This window comes from Camelina sativa, chromosome 14 (genome assembly GCF_000633955.1).
Source record: "Camelina sativa cultivar DH55 chromosome 14, Cs, whole genome shotgun sequence".
NCBI classification, from domain to species: Eukaryota; Viridiplantae; Streptophyta; class Magnoliopsida; order Brassicales; family Brassicaceae; genus Camelina; species Camelina sativa.
Window position 1 is genome coordinate 16639778 of NC_025698.1, and position 9292 is coordinate 16649069.

The 9292-nt window shown below is 32.2% G+C and overlaps 2 pseudogenes; both read left to right on the forward strand.

Annotated features, from left to right (window-relative positions):
* LOC109128599 lies at window positions 1229–3394 on the forward strand (annotated as a pseudogene).
* On the forward strand, window positions 6247–7459 carry LOC104743682 (annotated as a pseudogene).

Here is a 9292-nt window from a genome sequence, read left to right on the forward strand (position 1 = left end):
CAACCACCTTCTGTTTGCTGATGACACCATGTTTTTCTGCAAATCAGACCATCAAAGCTGCCTAACCTTGCGATCAATTCTCAGGAAGTATGAAAACGCATCGGGACAAAAGATCAATCAAGACAAGTCCTCCATTACTTTCTCTGCAAAAACACCATTACCTAGTGATGTTGTGTTACCGATGGAGAGATTCCCTTCGCTATATATATAGATATATGTTTTTGAAGTACATTTGAAGAATAAACCTATGAGTTTCTACTTATTTACAAGGTCATATGACTTGCATGTCATTAACATTTAATATTTAGTTACCAAAATTCTAAAATCAATTATAGGTAATATTTTAAAATAAAGAAATCTCTCGGCCAAACTAAAACCTAATTATGTGATTTTTCTTTCCCTTTTATTTGATTTTATATTTAAATTATTTTAAATTATTATATAATATATTTAATTAATAAAATTTGTGATTTTTTCTGCATATGATGTATTATTCAAGCGATAAATAAAAACAATATGTATACGATGTCTCACATCATTTGGAAAAAACTGGACAAAGATTCAAAATCATCCTATGAAAGATAGACCAAAATGATTCTGAATACGAATAATTATGAAGCTTGATTTATCGGATATTCAAATTTAAATATTTTATTTGGTTTATACCGGTTCTTTATTTTAAAGAATTGCAAATTTTATAAATTTCAATATTATAAATAATTATACATTGTAAGAAGTTTAAATATGATAAATATTTCAATTTCTAAAAAAGATAAACTTTATAAAACATTTAAAATATTAATAATATGTTTAGACTTTTACGAATTTTTTCTTGCGGCGTGTATCGAGAGTTAAAATATCACGGACGTGGTTATATGGTTGGAGATATTTGGGTAGATATTAATATAAATTTAAAATATCATTAATTCTGTGTTACATGAATAAAAAATTACTTCAGTAATTTGTTAACAATATCAATATTAGAGAAATTGACATATCCAATTAAGTTGATTATATTAATATTATCTTAAAAATATTTTTTTTCTGCATTATCTTGTGAGTTAAAAATAATACAATTAGATATAAGCATTAAACAAAACAAATAAATTTAACAAACAAAAGTTAATTTTTTTTACCAAATAACTTTACCGTATTAATAATTTTTATCAGGTGGTATTATTGTTGAATTAAATTAACTATTTACCTATTACACCCTTAACCACTTCAATACCAACAATAATGAAAAATGTATACTTTATTTAAACTAAACACACATCAAAATCGATTTTGATGCAAAAGAATTACTACTTCCAATAAGTGTCTTTAGTCTTTAGTCAAGTGGTACAACATCCTATCAGAATTTGACTCTACAAATCGTGTTACCATGTATAGTAGGAATCAGCTCTTATTCAATAGAAAAAAATTTAACCGCTGATTCACCAAGATTTTTCGAGTTCTCGACGGACAACAAAAAAAACCCACCAAGTTCACTTGTTTATACTTCATACCAAATCATTGCTCAATCCTATCTTTCCCTTTTTTGTTTTTTTTTTTTTTTGTCCAAAGCTGAATCCTATCTTTCCAAAAACCATGTTTTGCCATTGAAATATCAAATATGATTCGATCAACACAAAAACAAGAAATTATAAAAGTAAAAAAAAAAAATTGGATGGTTCATTAAAAGCCCATGCTTATTGTGTCTTACATTAGTGCCGATCCTGATTAGGCTTCCAAATCCACCACCGCCCTAATCTTTTGAGAGATCTTTGAGTCGAACTTTATATCCGAAGATTTCTGAAAGTCTTTATCTTTGCGATTTGTATTCTCTCGAGTCTCGAAATAACTTTCTCCGTCCGACTCCGATCATGGATAGCTCAAAACCTTTTGATTCAATTCCCGATGATCTCCTCATCAAGATACTGTCGAAATTGCCAGCAAAATCAATAGCTAGGTGTCGTTGCGTGTGGAAGCGATGGAAGTCCTCGGCTCTAATAAGATCTGGATTCCACCGTGACGATTTCACCGACTTGTTTCTAACCAGGTCCAAAGCTCCTCTACGACTCTTACTTGCGGTTAAACAAGACGGTGAGTGGGGCTTTTACTCAACTCCTCAGCCGCAGAATCCATCTGAGAAGTTTTCTCTTGTAGTAGCCGCCGCTGATTTTCATACCAAGTTCTCTAAAGGCATAAGCAAATACAATTGTAGCTATGCCTCTGGATTGATCTATTTCCATAAGATGTGTATCCCAAGGGAAGATGAAGATCTAAAGCATGTGATATGTAACCCTCTCACAGGACAGTATGTGATCTTACCTCAACTTAGAAGAGGTGTTTCACATAGCTATTCGTATAGCTATTTAGGGTTTGATCCGATTGACAAGGAATTCAAGGTATTGTTCATGCTACTCGTGAATTTATAGCTTCTAGTGGTACAGATCATTATATTTTGACACTGGGAGCTGAAGAATTGAGGTGGAGGAAGATCCAGTGTCCTTTTACACATGAGCCTTTTTGGGAAAGGATCTGCATCGATGGTGTTTTGTATTACTTAGCTCAAGTTGGAAGGTCTTATGTGATAGTTTGCTTTGATGTTAGGTCTGAGACATTCAAGTTCATAGGCGTAGAAAGCCGTTTTGATGAATTGATAAACTATAAGGGGAAACTATGTGGGATTTATTTGAAGTATGGTTATGATGGTGGATTCCCCGTTCAGTTGAGTATGTCTACTCTTTGTCGGCTGATCAGACTCAAGTTGTTAAGGTCAAAGAGAATCTATCCGTTGTTGGGGTGACTGCTTCTGGTGAAATTGTTTTGTCGACGAATTTTGCGTCTAATCCTTTTTATGTTTTCTACTTCAATCCCGAAAGGAACACTCTCCAAATTGTTAAAATGCAAGGTGTTGGAGATAACTGTGATTGGAGATACGCCTTTGTAGAAGACTATGCAGAGGATATTCGTGTTACTGATGTAATGCAACTGAAGTCAGCCCCTTTACAACTAGGCCGAAACATTGTTCCCGAGAGGCCAAAACCACAACAACAACACCGAGAGAAGCAAAATATTGTTCCCGAGAGGCCAGAACCACAACGACGTAGGTTGTATGCTAAACCACAACAACGCCGAGATATGTCTCTTGACCTCTCCAAGTCTTCTCAATCTGTGGAAAACGAGGAGCAAAATATTGTTCCCGAGAGGCTAGAACCACAACGACATAGGGATACGTCTCTTGACCTCTCCAAGTCTCCCCAATCTGTGAAGACCAAGGAGCACAACGGGTGCGGATCATCATCAGCTAACTTGCTCTATCGCTCTGTTAGCTTAGCTATTTTATGTTTTGGTACACTTACCTATGTTTTTTTTGTCAAAATAAAATAAAAATAGTCTAGCTCTGTCATTCGACTGGTTTCTTAGCTAAAAGGCCTAAAATTGTCATCGTTCCCTGTGTCTCCTCTTTGGCTCTAAATTTGTCTGATCCGAAAACTTTTAAAACAATGAAACAGAGACAAGATTCATGGAGTTTAGATACATCTTGCAATGGGAGCATAGTTTTACAGCATAGAGTATTGACATATTTTGTCTAAATGGATCTAATTTCTGTCCAAGTGTTTGTTACAAAGCAATAATAGATGTTAAGAGACTAGCTAGGACTTTCCTGCTTTGGACATGCTTGGGTCTAAATCGGTACAGGATTCCTGACAACTTTATTTAGAGAACCCTAGATCACGTTATGGGACACTATAAAGAGCAGAACCGAAGGAAAGAAATTGAATATGACTGAGAACTTTACAAAGTGGTCTGGAGCATAATTTGGATCCATAGGTCTTAGTCTCAGAGGCTGCCACATAACAGCAAAGATGTGAGCTCTTCAGCACAGTGACAATCATTTAAAATAGAGTCAAAGCTGTAAGACAGGTAAAACGTATATAAAACCTGAACCAAAACGAACAAGTGGACAAGGCTTCCCAACGAGGTTTGTAAACCATACCAGGAGCTCTAACCACTGAAAACGCAGCCAAAAGGTTAATGGCACAGTGACAAGAATGATTTGAGAATGTGAAGGAGTTAAAGTTGGAATCTAAATCTATGGCTTCAACTTCAATGTCAGCTTGTAATTTAACTCCATAATTATCGATAGAAATGTTTGTTTAACTCTCAAAAATTTTACATTTTTATATGAATTTGAAAGGTTAAAAAGTGTTAGTATAAGCCTGTTGAAATTATTTCACTTCTGCATCTGAAACAGAGTCTACGACCAAAACAGAGGAATCTCTCTGATGGTAAAAGACAATACAAAAAGCGTTAGCCACTTAACCCATATCACTCCCTAATTATGTTACACGTTAATTTATCTACATTGTGTTTTCAAAAAGCAAAATACTGTTTTATCTACATTGTGTTTTCTTTAGATTCTTTTTTCTTCTTCTAATGTTATTGTTTGAAAGTACTTTATAGTATTCTTGTTTCCTTTGACATTGTTTCTACAAAATTACTAGACTGATACCGGAAATAAGAGCTGTTTTTAATCGCTAATTTGTGCCAGTCTCTTACTTTTTCCAGCCTAAATTTTGCAACAGTCCTCACTCCTCACTTAATGATCATACAGTTTACTACTTTGTAGACCATGCATGTCGAGAATCTTAGGGTTAATGTTATAAAGACAAGTTAGACAACATAAGTTGCAACATCTATACATACGCCTACCAGAACAGAGCACATCTACATCTCAAAATTTGATGCTCTGTGTTTTTTAGAAGATGAATAAAATGCACAGGTTGTGTTTGTATTCTCTCTCTGTAAACAATAAGTTATCAAAAGTTGTATTTTATAGGTGAAATAGTCTTGTAGATCACGTAACCAGCTTTATCAGCAAGAGGCACTACTGAATGTATATTTTACTTTTACCTCTAAAAAAAGGCCTCAAGAGCTAAGAACTGTTGGGCCTTAATTAGGTTAGTGCCAATCTCTCAATAGGTTCAAAGTGCACCACCCCACCTAATCTATACTAATAAAAAGTAGGAGCTATACCAATCTCTGAATAATAAGCTCCTAAAGGTGTCTACATAAGATTTAAAACCTCCAATTGTGATTAGACATGTCACTAATTAACATTTTTAAAAATCTCCAGAATTTTTTTTATTAAAAATTATTTTAAACAACCTATCAGGATTTGACATGTCATTCATTAACATTTTTTAAATTTCCAAATTTTTTTAGAAAAAGGAAAATTTTAAATTTATGGAAATAAAAGAACTATGTACAACATCCTACATCGGCTAGAAAATTTTTAGACAATGGTTCAACACCAGTATAAATAAGATTAATATGCTTCCAACAACGAATGAGCAGGAAAGCTTGATTTAGCAGGCATCCAAGTTTAAAAGTTTTATTCGGTTTGATCCGGTTTTTTATTTGATTAAACTAAAACTTTAAAAAGTTTCAAAAAAATATATTATAATATTTAAAAATTTAAAAGTTTAAATATTATAAATATTGAAACTTTTAAAAGTTCTTAGCATTTAAAAAGTTTTTAAATATTATAATATTAAAAGTTTAAAATCTTAAAATATTATAAATATTGAAACTTTTTAAATGGTTCAAATTTATCTTATTTTTTTATTTTTATGAGAAAATAAATGATTTTGTTTTTGGAGTTTGATGGCTTAACAAGTTGTGTGGTACTCTAAAAAAGGTTTTTCAGTGGAAGAATGTGAAGAAGTTGACGAGGAAGAAGAAGAAAAAGAGTATAACGAAGAACAAAACGGTAAAAGTAATGATGACAATTACCACAAAATTCGACAATGAAAATGAAATTAAACAATATGAAGAATAAAAATACATTTAATAAAAAATACGAAAACATATGTGGTAGCGATCATGATAAAATTGTTTCGTTTTTTTGGTGGTCAAAGATATGGTTTATGATATGTGAGGTCATCAGTTTGATTCGTCTCGCCTGGACGTCGAGTTAAATTCATGATTTTTTTATCAGATTTGATTTTATGATACAACTGATTTTTATATTTTAAAATATTGTGTATCTGAAATTTAATTATTTTCCTTAATACTAATTTAAATTTTTTTATAAAATAATATTTTATTATCGTCATCAATCATATATAATTTTCATCAAAACATATCAAATAAACCCACGGATTCAAAACCTAGTTAGATAAATAAATATCATCTAATTAGGTCGAACTTTAAAAAAAAAACTAATCCAAAACTATACGTATCTCCTGGTCGATCATGGTTAGTGGGAAAACTTTTGATTCGATTCCAGATGAGCTCATTCTCGAGATATTCTCGAGATTGTCTACAAAAACAATCGCTAGGTGCAGCTGCGTGTCGAAGCTGTGGAAGTCCTCCGCTCTAATCAGGTCAGGATTTCACCATGAGGATTTCACGGAGTTGTTAACCAGGTCCTCGGCTCGTCCACGTCTCTTAATTGGAGTAAAAAAAGAAGGTGAGTGGAGCTTTTACTCAACTCTTCAGCCTCAGCGTCAGAATTCATATGAGAAGTCGTCTTCTCCCGTAGTAGCCGCCACCGAGTTTCATACCAAGTTCTCTAAAGGCATAAGCAAATACAATTGTAGCTATGCCTCTGGCTTGATCTATTTTCAAAATATGTGTATCCCAAGGGAAGATAAAGATGCAAAGCGTGTGATATGTAACCCTCTCACAGGACAGTATGTGATTTTACCTGAACTTAGAGGTGCTTCGTATAGTTACCTAGGGTTTGATCCGGTTAACAAGGAATTCAAGGTATTGTTAATGACTAGTCGTGAATTTATAGCTTCTAGTGGTACAGATCACTATATCTTGACACTGGGAACTGGGGAATTGAGGTGGAGGAAGATCCAATGTCCTTTTACAAATAAGCCTTTGTGGAGTAAAATTTGCATCAATGGGGTTTTGTATTACTTTGCTCTAGAGTGTAATAGATGGTCTTATGTGATAGTTTGCTTCGATGTTAGGTCTGAGAAATTCATCAAGTTCATACGTACATAACATTTTTACTGTCCCTTGATAAACTATAAGGGGAAGTTATGTGGGATTAATTTGGAGTGTTATTATGATAGTGGATTTCCCATTCAGTTACATATGAGGGTTCTAGAGGATGTTGAGAAAGAGGAATGGACGGCATATTCCTACACTTTTGAGGTTTGAGCATAAAGTAGTTAAGGGTAACAACAAACTTTCCGTTGTTGGGGTGACTGCTTCAGGTGAAGTTATTTTGGCCAAGTATGAATCTAAACCGTTTTATGTTTTCTACTTTAATCCCGAAAGGAACACTCTCCAAAGTATTGAAATCCAAGGTGTTGGAGATGCTTATCGTGATTGCAGATTACAGGCTTTTGTAGACTATGTAGAGGATCTTAGTGTTAATGATGCAATGCAACTCGAGTCAAGCCCTTTACAACTAGGCGAAAATATCGTTCCCAAGAGGCCAAAACCATAACGACGTAGGCCATGAGCATATCTAATACAAATTATCAGCTAACCTGCTCTATCGCTCTGCTGGCTCTTAGCTATTTTATTTTATTTTTGTTTTATTTAGCTATATCATTCTGCTGGATTTTAGTTAAATATGTCACATATGGAGAAAAGATAAAAATTCCTATCCAATAGTCTGATTATTCATTTCCCGTTTCCTCTTTGGCTCTAAATCTGTCTGATCCTAAATATTTTCTTGATCCAAAAAGCTGATTCTAAAGAATGAAACAAAATATAATATTCACGGAGTTTGAAATAGGACAAGCTTTAGATATCCATATATAAAAGGTGATATTGTCTTCAGCTAATGCGGCAATCCTTCAAATAGAATCAAATCTGTAAGATTAGCTGATTAAGACAGGAACAAGTACATGAAACCTAAATCTAAACGAACAAGTCGACAAGGCTTCCCAACAAGGTTTGTAAACCATACCAGGAGCTCTAACCACTGAAAACTCAGCCAAAAGGTTAATGGCACAGTGACAATAATGATCATGAGGATGTGAAGGAGTTTGAATATAAATCTATGGTTTCAACTTCAATGTCAGCTTTCAACTCCAGAAATAATATCCATAGAAATGTTTGTTTCAAATTTCAAAAATTTACATTTTTATGTAAAAATACTAGGTTTTCACCCGCGGTACACCGCAGGAGTAAATTATACTCCCTCAGTTTCATAATATAGGATGTTTAGAGAAGTATTTTTGTTTCATAATATAGAATATTTTCAAGTTTCTATGCAACTTTTAGATTAATTTCATATTTTATATTATGCATTCTTGATTATAATTGGTTAAACTTTTTTAATGTAACTATTTCTTAATATGCGTGTTTTATCTAAAACATCCTATATTTTGAAATGGAGGGAATAAATTAATATATTTTAAATAATAATTTTTAATTTATTTAGCTTTCAAATTCCCAATTAATTAAATTTTATCTAATTAATTTATAATTTTGTTTAGAATGTTTTTTCTTCTTCTTACGTTTTATACAGTTTATAATCTAATTATATTAAATTTGTTATTAGATAAATTATGAAATTTTAAAAACACTTAGTTTTGTTTTCTATAATTAAACAGAGGTATATGCCTATATGGTATGTTAAGTTAATTTTTCAAATTATGACTACAAATCTATAGTATATGAAATAAACTAATAGTTTTAGTGTTGGTTATATAGTTCAAACCCGCCATGCTAGGCGGATCACGCAACATGTTTTAAAAAAATTAATCCGCAAAAAACTCATCATACGAAACCCGTGAAAGTAAAATATATAGTATGTAAGGCTAAAAGTCACTTTTTATCAAATCAGTTTTTCAAATTTAAAAAAAAACAATATCTATTCACTCACCTCCTTATCAAATAAGGAAATAAAATTTGTATACATTTACAATTATGTTTGTTACCTTTTAAAACACCTAGTTTCTATAAATAAATCAAATATAAGTAGAGTTAATTATGTTTACTAAATTAATTATTTAATGTCAATGTCATGTTCATAAATAAGTATCAACTTCAGGATTTATTTTATAAATGTCTTCAAAAATGTATATATATATATATATAAATCTGAATCATTATTAGGTTAGAAAATGTTAGTATTAGCCTATTGAATTTTATTTAAGTCTGCATCTGAAACAGAGTCTACAACCATAACAGGGGGGATCTCTCTGATGACAACAAGTGAAACAAAAATACAATACAAAAAGCGTTAGCCACTTAGCCATGTCACTCCGTTTGGCTTCTTTATCATACAATTTTTGTTAGTATTCTTTTTTTTTTTTTTTTTTTTTTT